Genomic DNA, 15,676 nt, shown 5'->3' with positions numbered 1-15,676 from the left:
AAATCTGTTTTCCAACAAATTGACAAATACTTTCAAATATACTTTCCACTCTTAGCTGATCCTTCAAGCTTATTGGATTTAAGGCCTGGTCCTTATCTCGTTGTAGAAACTGCATTTTAAATGAAAATATATGAACATAAGATGAGGACATGTCTTGTTTTAGAGGAAGCACAACGGTCCTCTAAAACAAGACATGTCCCCATCTTATTTTCATATATTTTCATTTAAAATGCAGTTTCTACAACTAGAATTTATTACCACTACTGTTTCCTCTTGTGCCTTCTTGAGTAGGGTGAACCTGGCCTCGAGATCCACCAATATTGACCATTTCTACCTCAGTCAACCTTCAGCCACTCTTATTTTCACTGTTCTTCATATCCGTCAGTTTACTCTTATGGAGAGCTTCCTTACATTGAAAACTACGTTGCAGTTAGATCGCAATGTTGTTGCTAACATTTTGATGAATCCATTCTTGAAGCATCTTCCCCAGTATCTCAGCTTTACTGTATCTCTGTTGTGTTCTTTTCTCTTGCAATGGTGTACTGTTCCATTTTCTCTTTCATATTCTCTGCTCTTTTCCTGTTATTGCTCCCTCTCTTTCTGCAATGAACAGCCAGCGGAGATCACTGATACTAATTCTCTTTGGGGAAGGCATGCCTTAAGGAGATCTTTCTGTTAGAATATAGTTTGTATATTTTGATAACACACTTACTGCCTCCTTCTCTGGCTATTTTTTCCTCTGGTATTGAGTCATTTTTTCAGTTCTGACATTGTTTGATCCCACAATGTTCAATGTACTTTTTCAAATAGCTGGGATCCAGGAGCAGTTGGTGGCGTTCAATGAGACAATGGATTTACTCTGATTTTCGGTCTGAACTGATTAAATCCTAGAGCAGATTTACCATCCTCGGACATTCGACATCTAGAAACCAAAGTGTGTCTTACATGACCTCAATTCTTCTTCTGCTTGTTCCTTCTCTTTTCCATCTTCTCTTCTTTCTCCTCCTCCTCTTTCCTTCATTTCCCTCCTCCTTCTCCGCTCCAAGCCTTCTGCCTTTGCATGGTGATTAGCCCCTTTGAGCATGTTTTCAGTGCTGTTGTTGACATTTTTGTTGCTTTGTGTGGGCATGTAAAGGAATTAGAAGCTTTAGCAGACAAAGTAAATGTCATGAACAGCCTCTTCAAAGGATTCTTATGTCTACATCAGGGTTGGACATGTTGTCACTTGAGACTGGCCCCCCATCACTCCTTCCCACTACCTACGCAGACTAGAGTTGATGGGAACTGCAGTTCAACAATCTCTGGAGAGCCACACATTCCCCTCACCTGGACCACATCACTCAAATGTTAATGTGCCTCTTTCTGGATTCTATGGAGTCAACTGTAACTGAATATTATAAACACATTAAGATCCAATCTTTTCTAGCTTGCAAACCCATCTGTCATCCACAGTGGTACCTATGTGCTAGATATCATTCACTTAATTTGCCAACTTTCTTTCTAGCAGAAGCCCTCACAAACCTGCTATCTTTCAGAGAGATGCAGGTAGACTAACAGGGTTCCAGGGAAGATTCACTTCTACTGGTAATATTGAAAAAACTCCTCAAGCATGCTAGCAGTCAACCAGATTCTGAGCTTCTTCTCACAAACCCTTCTTCAGTTTAGCTCTTTGGCAATTAGCAATTATTCAAGGTGATAATTTGATTTGGTGGCTTTTGCATCATACGTACTGTATCTTGATTTCATTATGACCTCAGTGCTTTTGGCATGGACATCCACCCACTTTGGAGAGAGATGGGGTCTTTGAGGTAATTGTACCCAGATTGGAAGTCCTCTTAAGGGTTCATGTCAAAACCAAGGGACAGTCACTCCTAAGTGGCAGGGCAAACATACAGTGGCTTTCACTCCTTGGGAATCCCATATCTGTATATCCAGTATATCCAGAAAGTGGGCCAGGGGAACTGAGATCCTCTGACCAACAGTCAGGTTCACTGGCGCCTGGATAGTCAGTTGTAAGCTATATTATTATGGCCTTTCCTATTCCAACCATTGTGTTAAGTTTCATTTGACATCATCTTGTCACAGAAAAGGCAAACATTTTTGTACACACAAGGGATAATCTTACGAAGAAAAAAGATTCCTCTAAAAGTGTTTTTTCTTGACATGAATGTTCTTTATGCACATTTCCCTGTTATTTTGCATGACCTTTTCCTTTGAGTGAATATTGCATGGGAGAAATTCCAAGTGGATTTTATCTCAATCCATGCAGAAAGGCAAACCCTGAAAAAGCTACCTTTTTAGCAAGCAATTATTAGACGATCCTAGCCAGCATGGCCAATGCTAATATTGGCTGGTGCATTCTGGGAGTTGTAGGAACACATGCCTTGATTATATCCCATTTTGATAATGCATTCTAAGGGTATATCTATCCTGTGGAATTAATGCAGATTGCTATGGAAGCATTGAGTTATGGCTGTGAAAGTGGTATGAAATTGCATCAATTTTGCAGTGTAAATGCACCCTGAGTAGGACTTATCCTAGAAATTGTTTGGAAACTTCCAAACATTAAGGCTAGATTGCAATCTAGGGCTGGTATGGGGAGCATATAATTTTAGCACTGGTTCAGTTACACTGGATACTTGTCAATTTCCAGGCAAAATTCAGTATTCTGAATTACCGTATATACTCAAGTATAAGCCAACCCGAATATAAGCTGAGGCACCTAATTTTACCACAAAAACTGGGAAAACCTATTGACTCGAGTATAAGACAAGGGTGGGAAATGCAGCAGTTATGGGTCAATTTCAAAAATAAAATAGATATTAATAAAATTGCATTATTTGAGGCATCAGTAGGTTAAATGTTTTTGAATATTTATATAAAACTTTAATTTAAGATAATAATAAGACTTTAATAAGATAAGACTGTCCAACCCTGAATACCTATATACTGAAGTATAAGCTGACCTGAATAGAAGCTGGCCAGGACCCTCACTCGAGTATAAGCTGAGGGGAGCTTTTTCAGCTCTAAAAAGGGCTGAAAAACTACCGGTAGGCTTATACTCGAGCATATACAGTACATAGCTTAATGTGGCTTATGCTTTCTGGTGAGGACCAGAAAGGGCTAATTCTAGACTATGAAACTCTCTGCCAATATATATTCAGTTGGCCCCTCTCTGCTCTCTGTTTGCTGGCAAGACTTTCTTTTTATCTATCAAAGGTTTGGAAACCAAGCCCTATGACTGAATGACTGAGGGAGCTGGGTATGTTAAGTGTGGATAAAAGAAGGCTGAGAAGGGACTTGATAGCCATGTTTAAATGTTTGAAAGGATGTCATATTGAAGAAGTGTTGAGCTTGTTTTTTTGCTGCTCTAGAGACTCTGGACCTCTTCACTCTGAGTCCCCTCGGGTGAGAAGGGCGGGGTATAAATGTTGTAAATAAATAAATAAAATAATAAATCTTCACACTTCATGCTGTTTTGCCAGCAGTTGTTGGCAAAATGGCAAGCATTCAGGGTTCCTCATGGCACCCTATGCACCCTCCCTCCCTCCCTACTTCCCTATCATATGGTGGGAACGGGACAAGGCGTGGTGCCCCATTCCCCATTTCCCCCATCATATGGGAAAAGGAGAGGAAAATGCAGGTGGCCTTTTCTCTGTGTGGTGGTAGAGGAAGCATCTTGCAAGGCTCCACTTTGGGAGACATGTGGATGGAGCCAAGCCAGAGTCCTCTGATGATGCTCAACAGGCCCTGTCCAGAAATGGGAAAAGGGTCCAAAAAGCCCCTATGTCAAGAGGTCCTAGGACACAGATCAATGGATTCAGATTTCATGGGAAAAGTCCACTGCTTGGGAGTCTGGTGGACTCTCCTTCTCTGGAGTTTTTTAGGCAGAGGCTGGATAGTCATCTGTTGTGTGTTTTTGATTATGTGTTCCTGCATGAAAAGGGGTTGGACTGAATGGCCCTCTTGGTCTCTTCCAGGTCCATGATTCTACAATTCTATGATTCTATTTCAACAGCCTTTTAGCTGGTTTAGGGCAATGCAACAAATAGGTTTTAATAGGACCTTGTCATACTTACCAATTTAAGCGTCCTAAGATCCTTGCCAGTCATAGAATCATAGTAGAGTTGGAAGAGACCTCATGGGCCATCCAGTCCAACCCCCTGCCAAGAAGCAGGAAATCGCATTCAAAGCACCCCCAACAGATGGCCATCCAGCCTCTGCTTAAAAGCCTCCAAAGAAGGAGCCTCCACCACAGTCCGGGGCAGAGAGTTCCACTGCTGAATAGCTCTCACAGTCATGAAGTTCTTCCTGATGTTCAGGTGAAATCTCCTTTCCTGTAATTTGAAGCTATTGTTCTGCATCCTAGTCTCCAGGGCAGCAGAAAACAAGCTTGCTCCCTCCTCCCTATGACTTCCCCTCACATATTTGTACATGGCTATCATGTCTCCTCTCAGCCTTCTCTTCTGCAGGCTAAACATGCCTAGTTCTTTAAGCCGCTCCTCATAGGGCTTGTTCTCCAGACCCTTGATCATTTTAGTTGCCCTCCTCTGGACACATTCCCGCTTGTCAACATCTCCCTTCAATTGCGGTGCTCAGAATTGGACACAGTATTCCAGGTGTGGTCTGGGCAGTATGGAGGGCAATAGAGTCTCCCCGTGCACCTGCAGTTTCACCCCGCTTGTAGGCAAAATGGCATGGGTGTGTGTGATAAGGTCATTAATGTTTGTGGATTGTGTTTAATGCTTTTTAAGTGTGTTTGTGATGTAATGTGAGCCGCTTTGGTTCTATATGGAGAAAAGTGGAATATCACATTTTTAAAAAAGTAGGTTATAAAAAGACTGTTTTGTTTTCAAGCTCTGGTCAGACTGAAACGTTTTCCCTCTTTTACCATAAAACAAACAAACAAACAAAAAACAAGACATGGCTGTGTTTGGGCTTCCACATACCTCTAGAGCAAGGTGATTATCACATTGTAGATTGCATCACTTTTTCGTGATATGTTTGCACCTCTGTACTGAGAGAAGGAAGATGAGATTCAGTCCTTGCTAAGAACTGGGGTTTTATTTTTTATTTGTGTACTTATGTGTGAGATGACTCTGGAACCTTAAACCCCCTTACTGAAAACTGTGGGAATATAAAATATATTGGAGATATTCAACTGAGAGTCACTTTCAATAACAACTCAAGACATCAAATTAAGCAACCAGAAGGAAGGGAATTCAGAACTGAATCTAAAAGGGAGATCCTGTAAATGTCTACTCAGAAGTCAGCTTCACATTGTTCAGCAGGTTTTTCTGCCATGTAGATAGATAAAGAGCTGTAATTCAATACATTGAATAAGGTGGGTATTTGAGATCAGAAATCAATGCTGAACCTTTGGAAATTAATGTTCTCCTCTTTGCCTAGAAGTTTTTTTTGATAAGATTTTTTTCTTTTTTCTCACATCTTTCAATTCAATTTTATATAGTTTAAATGGTTTTATTGCTGAGATTGTTTTAATATGATAATCCATTTATAACTATGTCATAATATAACTCATTGTAGTTTTATCTGTAGCTGTTCTTTAAGCATATTATGAAGTATCATCAGAGAAAGGCAGGATATCAATGATATAAAAGGCAGGAATAATTTATTCCTTCTTAGGAGGAAACAAATTCTATGCTTCCATTTTTAATTTCTTATAAAATTTGCAAAAAAATATTAAATGCTTGAAATGCAATTAAAACAAAATACACAAACAAGGCCTGCTAGACATGTTTATTAGAGGCAAAGGTGGAAAGAAGGTGTATTTTACGAATAGAGGTGATTTTTGATGTCACTGGGGGGAGGGGGGAGAACGCTATTGCCCTCATTTTGAAACTATTTGATTTTATGATGTTATGTGATTTGTATTGGGCTTGTCCCCGTGTGAGCTGCTCCGAGTCCCCGTTGGAGAGATGGAGGTGGCATACAAAAATAATAATAATAATAATAATAATAATAATAATAATTATTATTATTATTATTATTATTATTATTTTTATTATTATTATTATTATTATTTTATGACACAGCAAACAAAATAGATATGCTGTATTTTATTATTATTATTGTTATTATTATTATCTTTGGAACAATTCTCTTTAAGCTTGGTAGTTATTGGAATATTAAGAGAAGGTGTTCATGGGGCGAAGGAATAATTTGAGAGTGACATCATGGAGAAAAATGGCCTTCCCAGGAAGATGAATATTTGGAAATATATATGTACCAAAGATAAATCCAACCTTGCCTGCTATAGGACTGTTTGATGCTCATGCAGCAAAGGGGCTGAGAAAGCCGGCAGGTGCTGAGGAGAGCTTCTTTTGCATGAAATCGTTAATGCGTCTTAATCCTGACCCTGCGCCACCCCTCCATGTTAATGCCGTGGCCTCCCATGTCCAAGTGACTCCGAAGCCTCCCTCTTTGTCTGACTGGGCTTTTCCCCTTTAACAGCCTTCGCTGCAATCGGAAGATCTCCAGCCAAGCGCCGTCTGCATCCATGACCTAGATTCGGCTTGCACCCTTGGCCTGGAGGAAAAGGTTCGATGCAAGATCAAGACACGCTCGATTTGACGTTGTCAGTTTTCCCCACCAAGCGCAATGCCGTGACATCATGTTCCCCGCAAAGCTGGGGAAAATCCATGATTTGGTCATAGATAACGGCTGTTTCCAATAAAACGTGTGGCTTGTTTGTTTATTCTCTATTTTAGAATATACAAAGCTTGTGAGATACCTTCGTACAAGCTGAGCATCCTTCGTCCAGAATTCTGAAATCTAAAATACTCCAAAATCAAAGACATGGACGGCTGAGATAGTGACACCTTTCCTTTTCTGATAGTTTAATGTACACAAACCTTGTTTCATTCAAAAAAGTATTTAAAATATTGTAGAAAATTATTTTCAGGCTAAATGCACAAGTTGTATTTGAAACATAAATGAATTCCACTTACAGAAAAATCTGTAAGTGTTGAGAATGTAACAAAGAGTATCTAGGTCAATGATGGGCAACCTTTTGTGCTTGGTGTGTCAAAATTCACCAAAAAACCTAGCATGACTTGGGTAGTGTGTCACTTTGAGAAAAAAACCATAATTTTGCAATATGTATAGTTTAAATAACAAAAATATATAATTGTAATATATAACTGTATTCAATAAATCAAAAACTATTTACTACCATTATTTCCATGTACAACAATCTATGGTACCTCTTGCAGTTTCCATGCTGATTTCTCTCTATTCTAGTTTCAATGTAGTCATGAGCAATGAATAATATAATAATAATATAATAATAATAAGATGATAATATACTACAATAATAATAGAATAATAATAGAAATTATATGTAATGTGCATAATTCCCATGGAGTAAACAACAAAACCACTGGACCAAATCACACCAAATTTGGCCACAAAAGACATAGTCATCCAATCAATCTGCAGGCAGCAGTGTGTCAGCAAAAATGGCTAGGCATGTCAGTGCTGACACGCATGTCATAAGTTGGCCATCACTGATCTAGGTGATGTTTTACTAATCTGTAATCAGTTTTTGCTTTAAATTATAACGATAGTCAAATAACCAATAGAGAATGGAGATTCTTGTGATTAACCATAAGCTAAATGCAATGTTATAAACTACTCAAATGTTGTATTTCATCATTGTACTGTCACATCACTCTAGCCAATGGTTTGTTGACTGAAATAAAGGCTACTGACTGACTGAATTCCATATTTAGACTAGGGTTCCATCTCTAAGATCATTCCTTATGTATGTAGGTGCAAATACAGATATCCCCAAAACCGGGGGGAAATTCCATAAACAGTGTCTGAGATAGTCACACCTTTCCTTTCTGCTGGTTCACTGAACACATGCTTTGTTCCATGCACAACACTATTTAAAATATTGTATAAAATTACCTTCAGGCTATGTGAATAAGGTGTATATGAAATATAAATGAATTCTGTGTTACGATTTGGGTCCCATCTCCAAGATATCTTATTAGATATGTATATGCAAATACAGATACCCCCCAAACAAGGAAAATATCCAAAACCTGAAACACTTCTGATCCAATAATTGTGAATAAGGGATATTCAATCTGTTTGTCAGTAAATCTGTTGGTCAGATCCTTCTTCTATAGAACACCTATCTGGAGTCATTGCTTTTGTGACTTTTTTTGTTGTTTTTCTTATTCTTGCTCTTATTATGAATGCTTCACTTATAGTCTGCCTTTCCCTCAAACTGGAATGTGCTAGGGCAGCTGACAATGATTAAAATAGGTTGAATATCCAAAATGTGAAATAATGTGCGCTGATCGGAAACAGGCTTGGCTGATAACTGCAGTGTCCTTCTTTTCTTCTTCCCTTTTCCTCCATTTGCCTCAACATTATCATGGTGGGCACAACATCAGCCATTTTAAAACCTATCGTGAGATTCTTTTAAATCCAATGGAAAAGAACAAAGATAATCCTATGGTGCTGTTTTCAAGAAAGAGACTGTAAATTCTTCTGGAGTATAACATTCATGAGAATTAAGATTAACTCTCATTTTTTTGTTTAGTGTTCTTTTTTATGTGTGTGAATATATATGGATGTGTTATATATATATAAAAAACCTCCGCCCTCTCTATCCATGTTTTGTAACAAAATGTCACTTATTTCAGCCTTTCGTCCTTTTTTATTGTCGAGCAGTTCTATCTAAACGCAAGAAGCCGTCCTGGAGGGAAATAAATAGGAGGCTTCTGCATTTTCGAATGCGAAATATATTGTGTATATGTGTGTATTATACTTAATGTCCAACATTTGGTAAACGTTGACGTTCACATATAAATGTTGACAATACCCAGACAGATTTCTTAAAAGGCCCCAAAATGCAGTGACGGAAAACTTTGGGTTGATAAAGCATTTAAACATGATTGTCAGCAATTACAGGCGTGTGGTACCCAAACTGGGGAATATAGCTATTTTCAGGCGTTTGCAACATTCCTCTCTGGTTGTCATCCTTCAATCCGTGAATGTCAACATTTACTTTTATGCAGAGAGGGGCGAGGGATATAATTTTAACACCTAACACCTCCATATTTTTAACATACGAAAAAGAGGTTAACACTATGTGCGTTCACGCTCTCTCTGCTGTCACATTTATCTCGTCCCCGGTTCTCCCTCCCTCTCTCTTTCCTACGCTTCCCAATTTTCCTTCTCTCTCTCTCTCTCTCTCTCTCTCTCTCTCTCTCTTTTTTTTTTTTTCCCCCTCCCTTCTTCTCCTATGCACATTTCCCCTCTAAATGGGTTAAATTTCTTATTCACCTTCAGCTGTAATTCACCTTTATCTGTGGTTTCAGCCAACCAGGAGGCAGGAGGCAGGGAATAAAGAAAGTAAACAAGTATTTGTTTACTATTTTTTTCCATCGTGACTGTATTTACCAATGTACTAATGGAACATTAGCATTATGAGCCGTATGCACACATAGACAGGCGTGCACACACAATTTTTGTTGTGACATTTAGCAATTTTATGTCGTGTTTTCATCCACAAGCTGTTTAAAGACAAAGAGCTAATTGTTATACAAAAGGGTGTTTTAAAAAATCCAACATACTCTCTTGTTTATATTAATAACAGCTATTAATATCCCTCACCCAAGGGAAAAAAAATACTGATAGCATTGTCTCTTGTCTGTGTCTTTGCATTTGGATAGTGATGTCATTTAAAAAAAGAATCCTTGATTTAGATTAAATTATAAGAATTTGCAGATTAAGCCATGAAAAAGATTGAGGAAAACACATGGCTGAATAGAACATCTGTTTGATAGCAATAATAAAAATAATATTTTTGTTTCTTTCTTGTCCGCATCTCCCCAAGGCTGGCACTGGGGTACAATATATATACAAGCTCAGACATATACATATGTGTGTGTGCGTATAGGTGTGTTTATCAATGTATATATATTGCTTTAAATGTCAGGAATTACACTTTTTTAGCAGGGCAATTTTATTATTTAACCTAAATGTAATATCATTTTTGTGGGTGCAATAGAACTATACCACATGGTTACAAAAAAATACTTTTAAAATATGGTTGGTTTGCCTTAAAAAGAAAGCTCTGTTTTACCTTTATATTTTAAGGAATTCAAAGATGATGTGGAATTTAAAAGAGATACAGCTTCTGTTATACATTATCAGGAAGCTTTTTGTTTGTTTATATGTTTGCTCAATAAATATGCAATAATCAGGAATGTGAACCTCCTTGTTCTTGTTGAAACAGAAAACCACAATCTTTTCAGCTTGCTATTAACTGATACAGAAGACAGTAACCCTATATAAGAGCTGTATTTACTAATGGAATAAAAAGAAAGCTATAAAAGCTGGAATCGAATGTGTAAAAAAAAATCATAAAAGAGGAATTGCCCATCATCACCAGCAAAGGCGAGGAAGGTAAAGCACAGAGCTTCCTTGGTCCCCAAATAGTTAAATGCAAAGAAGAATATAATCGAGTTTGGGATGCAAGAAAAAAAAATAAAGTAATAAATAAATAAATAAAACCCCAAGCAGTCAAGTAGCTAATTGACTTTGCTTTAATCAGCCCAATGAATATTCATTAGTGTGCTGGTCCTAATCACGGGGGCCACGTTGTCCGCATTTAGCAAGTGCACCATCAGCATCAGTACATGCCTCAACAGCTTCCCTTCCTGTCTGCACTGACATTAAATTTAGAGGTTTTATGCCTCCACTAGCTCACCGTTAGCTGCGATTGGCCCAGCTGCTCTACTCAAAAATGCCATAGCAACCCCTGGCTGGTTGCCTAGCAACTTTTTTTTTTTTTTTTGCAAAGGCCCAAGCCAGTAATCCATAGGCTTAGAGAATCGTAGGAAATATGTTATTGAAGGCATGGCTTGCCCATGGCTTTGCGTTTGCACCTCTCTGTGTGCTGATTCTATAGGGACAGTCAACCATTGAAGTTACTGGGGTAGAGAATCCGCTCTCTTCTGTCTTTAAGAGTTTATTCATAGAGTCATTGAACCGTAAATGATAAAGATGGAAAGGTCCGTGTAAGCCATCGGGTTCAAACTCTGTTCAAAGCATGAACTCCTAGAGCAAACCCGCCTAGACTCCTTTTGGAGACGTTCAGAGAAACAGATCTTATCACCACTCTGGATATAGTTGGTCCTCCCTATCCATGGATCCTGCATCGAAGAATTCACTCTTGGAGATTGATGGGGCCTTGTAGACCATTGAGTTCAACCCCTGCTCAGTCTATGATCTCCAGTCTAGCCTCTTTTCAGAAATGTCTGGAGAAATAGACCCCACCACCACTTTCTGTGTAGCTGGCCCTTCATATCCATGGATTCAGCATGCATGGATTCAGTCTTGGAGATGGATGAGGCCCCAGAAGCCATTGGGTCCAGCCCTTGCTCAATGAATGGACTCTAACTAGAACAATCTTTTTAAAAAAAATAAAATGCTACTTTTATTAGAGACTAGCTGTGCCCAGCCACGCGTTGCTGTGGCAAAATGGTGGTGGTATTGGTTAAAAATTGTTGTGTGATTTTTATTTGACGTTATTTGCATTTTTTAATTAATTTTATTGTAAGTTATATTTTTATTTATTATATTTTATTATTTTCTTGTATTATTTTTAGTTATTTTCTGTTATTATAGTATTTTATTGTATCAATTTTTTAGTGTTTTTTATTATTTTTTATTGGGTTGCTAGGAGACCAAGTTGGACGAGCTTAGCCTTCTAACTGGCAGCAATTGGATAAAAGCAATTATTCCTCTCTCTCTAATTAGGACTTTATTTTTCTTTTCTTTTTGTTGTATCAACCTAGAGGCGTGGATGATGGGTTGTGTTGTCAAATTTCGAGGTTGGGGGGCCTGTAGTTTTGTTGTTTTGTGGGTCGCCGTGATGCCATCACTCTTTTATATATATAGATTAGTTACATTGTTGGGATAGGGAGGGAGGCAAAAAGGAAACATGTTATAAGCTCCTGTTGGAACACACATTTCATTTATTGATTGGTTCAGCAGGGCTTCTTTCTGGATCTGTGGAACTCCCTGCTCATAGAATCATAGAATAGTAGAGTTGGAAGAGACCTCATGGGCCATCTAGTCCAACCCCCTGCAAGAAGCAGGAAATCTCATTCAAAGCACCCCCAACAGAGGGCCATCCAGCCTCTGCTTAAAAACCTCCAAGGAAGGAGCCTCCACCACAGTCCGGGGGAGAGAGTTCCACTGCCGAACAGCCCTCACAGTGAGGAAGTTCTTCCTGATGTTCAGTTGGAATCCCCTTTCCTGGAGTTTGAAGCCATTGTCCCATTGCGTACTAGTCTGCATGGCAGCAAAAAACAAGCTTGCTCCCTCCTCCCTATGACTTCCCCTCACATATTTGTACATGGCTATCATGTCTCCTCTCAGCCTTCTCTTTTGCAGGCTAAACATGCCCAGCTCTTTAAGCCGCTCCTCATAGGGCTTGTTCTCCAGACCATTAATCATTTTAGTCGCCCTCCTCTGGAAACTTTCCAGCTTGTCTGCTGCAGGTCAGATTAGGTTGAATGCAGGAAGTCAATTTCTATTCGACCTCAAGGGGAAAACATCATTTATTGATATTTAAATTGATCCTAATATGATATTTAAAAAACATTTTACACTCTGGAAGGATCCATATACACCTCTTATAAGCTCCAGATTATCTGCTTTGAACTGTATCATATGGCAGTGTAGACTAATATAATCCAGTTCAAAGCAAATAATCTAGAGTTTATTTGGCAGTGTGGATGAGACCTAAGACTCTATGAGATCACAGTTCAAATCTTCACTCAGCTATGGAAACCTGGGTAAAAGCCACAGAAAAAGCCAGTGGCATCCCCCTTCTGATAAAATCTTGCCAAGGAAACCACAATGACCTTAGGATCATTATATGTTAGAAATGATGTGAAGACACAGAACAACAACAAAACTGCATAGAAATGTCAGATTTATTGAGAATTTTGACCATACATCTCAGTGGATCCCAGATTTATTTGCATAGAGTTCAAAAGAAAGTCCTTCTCAAAATTCTCATTAAACCCAGGGTCCTCCATAACCAATGCCCTCAATATTCAACTTAAATCTATCTTCCTGTAGCTTAAAACCATTAGACTCAATCCTATCCTCTGGAGTTGCAAACCTTCACATTCTACCGGTGACTGAAAAGCCATTGTCTGTCAAATTAGGTAGTACTAAATCAGACAAATAATCTGACCTTGCAGAAGGTGGCTTCCTATAATAATCTTAATGAATTTGGCAAGGAGCTGAGATCTCAAAGGATTTCGGTTTTGACACATCAGCTTTGGTTTTGCAAGGCAATGCATTCCTCCGCATGATATGATTCGCAAAGTCCAACGTATATACAAGGCAGCTAACAAAGGAGGAACATGGGGAGGGACAATATTTTCTTACACACTCACGCACACATTATACCTACAGGCACACTTTCCATCCTGCAGTGCAAAGGCAAACTCAACGGAGGCCTTGGGAAATGGGTTTCTCCTGGACTGAGAATCTTTGTGTGAGGCTGTTTGTTTTTCAAATCATGGCTGCTGTCTCAGGGTTTATTTCTGCAGCACAGCAAATCCAGTTAAACATCAAAAGAAGAACAAAAGCAGCCTATTTCTTGGAGAAGAGAAAGAAAATACATTCCAATCAGCATTTCTGGTCATGGTTCACGGGCATTGAAGATTTACTAGATTAACTAGTTAACTCAAAGTGTCGGTTATGAGCAATATAATCCTATATGACATGACTTCAGACTATTTGAATGACAATGGACAGAATTCTCTATCATGTGTACATTATGTAACTTTATGTATACTCACTTATGTAGAAGAGGTGCTAAGAAATCCTATTACTGAATTTTAAAGATGTCAACTCCTTAGCCCATGTCCCGATGCACAGTGGGACCAAATGTGTATCAATCAAAATGTGCATCAGTCATTTTTCCGGTTTCTCTATGTAATAACCTAACAGCAGCCATTAACTGGATATAAACTACCCAATCCTAATTCCTGCAGGCATAAATCCATTTATGAAGACAAATGTTCCCAGGTTCTGGCCAATCTCTCCAAAGATGTCTACCTGCATTTTTAGGAAATTTACTTTCCTCCATTCTGCACTCTTAATATATCCAGTGGGCCTGTAGTATTTGTTGGGGTTTGGTCCTTGGACCCTCTGTGGATACCAAAATCCATGGATGTTCAAGTCCCATTATATACAATTGCACAGTAATATGGTGTCAATCATATAAATTGGCAAAATCAAGATTTACATTTTAAAATATTTTTAAGCCATCAAGCAATTTTACCAAGTTCTGGGGAGAATATTGCCTTATATATTTAATTGGGGACCCCTGGTGGCACAGTGTGTTAAAGTGCTGAGCTGCTGAACTTGCGGACCAAAAGGTCCCAGGTTCAAATCCCGGGAGCGGAATGAGCACCCGCTGCTAGTCCCAGCTCCTGCCAACCTAGCAGTTCGAAAACATGCAAATGTGAGTAGATCAATAGGTACCACTCCGGGCGGGAAGGTAACGGCACTCCATGCAGTCATGCCAGCCACATGACCTGGAGCTCTTCGGCTTAGAAATGGAGATGAGCACCAACCCCCAGAGTCAGTCACAACTGGACTTAACGTCAGGGGAAACCTTTACCTTTTTATATTTAATTGCTCATGATGAGGAAGCTGCACAATTGAATCTGTCATGCATGAAGCTTGGAAGTTTTTACCTTTTTGGACAAAAGATCCAAAAAATCTTCATGCGCAGCTGTGGGAGGGGTGACCGGCTGGTTGAGGATGCATGCGGCAGAGTTTTGTGGTGAAGGAGTTGCCAAGCTCATTCATCGCTATAATAAGTGTCTAGATTTGAATAGCGACTATGTTGAGAAGTGGTATTTGGGTGTGGGTTTCAACTGCATATGGTAAATGTTTTCTCCTATACTTTGTTCATTTTTAATTTCAAAATGTAATCTACTTTCTGGATAATCCTCGTATTACAAAGACAGTGGATGCCTGGAAGTCATTATAACACATACAGTAATGGGTTTGGTTTATTCATTTATAATTATTTAGAATTGCCACTAGCCACCTTATGCTCTGGGTTTGGAGAAGAGCAGTATCAGCCAGTGACTCCAAAATCAGCAGGTCACTGAATTTGGTCCAGGTTTTCATATTAATTTTACATCAACGACCTGCAAAAGTTGGGTCTATTTTGGCAGCAATGCTATGGTATCTTCAGTAAAACCAGGAGTAAACACACCATTCCGAAAAGAAAATTAGAAAAGTGGCTTTAAAAAAGACCACCAAGAAACATCAGTTGTAGCCTCACTCACTGGAGTCCATAGAATTGCTCATATAAGTAACTGTCCACAGAAAGCATTCGGGGTAAAAATGGAGCGGATTGCATATCTTGCAGAACGCAGGGACTTTTTGTGTGTGTTCATTCTTGCATTACTACACCGGTGGCACATATACTGGGCATTTCATGTATCTGGTATTTGCTTCATGCTATTAGTCAGGATCAGTTGAGGGCACCACTAAGGATAATCAGACAATCTGTTGACCTTGCATATGTCCGAGGCTTTGTCAATCCATCAGAGAGATTGCTGAGAGAGGAGGTTACTTGTAAAATCAT

General features: G+C 39.0%; 1 long non-coding RNA gene across 1 annotated transcript in view; it reads left to right on the top strand.

Annotated features, from left to right (window-relative positions):
• LOC134298537 (uncharacterized) overlaps nt 1-8,647 on the top strand; it is an 82,101-nt gene extending 73,454 nt beyond the window's left edge. Inside the window, exon 2 of the long non-coding RNA XR_010005651.1 lies at nt 6,475-8,647. This is a non-coding gene — a long non-coding RNA (uncharacterized LOC134298537). The remainder of the gene's footprint in view (nt 1-6,474) is intronic.
• Nucleotides 8,648-15,676: the final 7,029 nt, after the last annotated feature.

This window comes from Anolis carolinensis, chromosome 4, assembly GCF_035594765.1.
Source record: "Anolis carolinensis isolate JA03-04 chromosome 4, rAnoCar3.1.pri, whole genome shotgun sequence".
NCBI lineage: Eukaryota > Metazoa > Chordata > Lepidosauria > Squamata > Dactyloidae > Anolis > Anolis carolinensis.
Note: the sequence above shows the minus strand (reverse complement) of the source record. Positions and strands in the feature narration are given on the sequence as shown.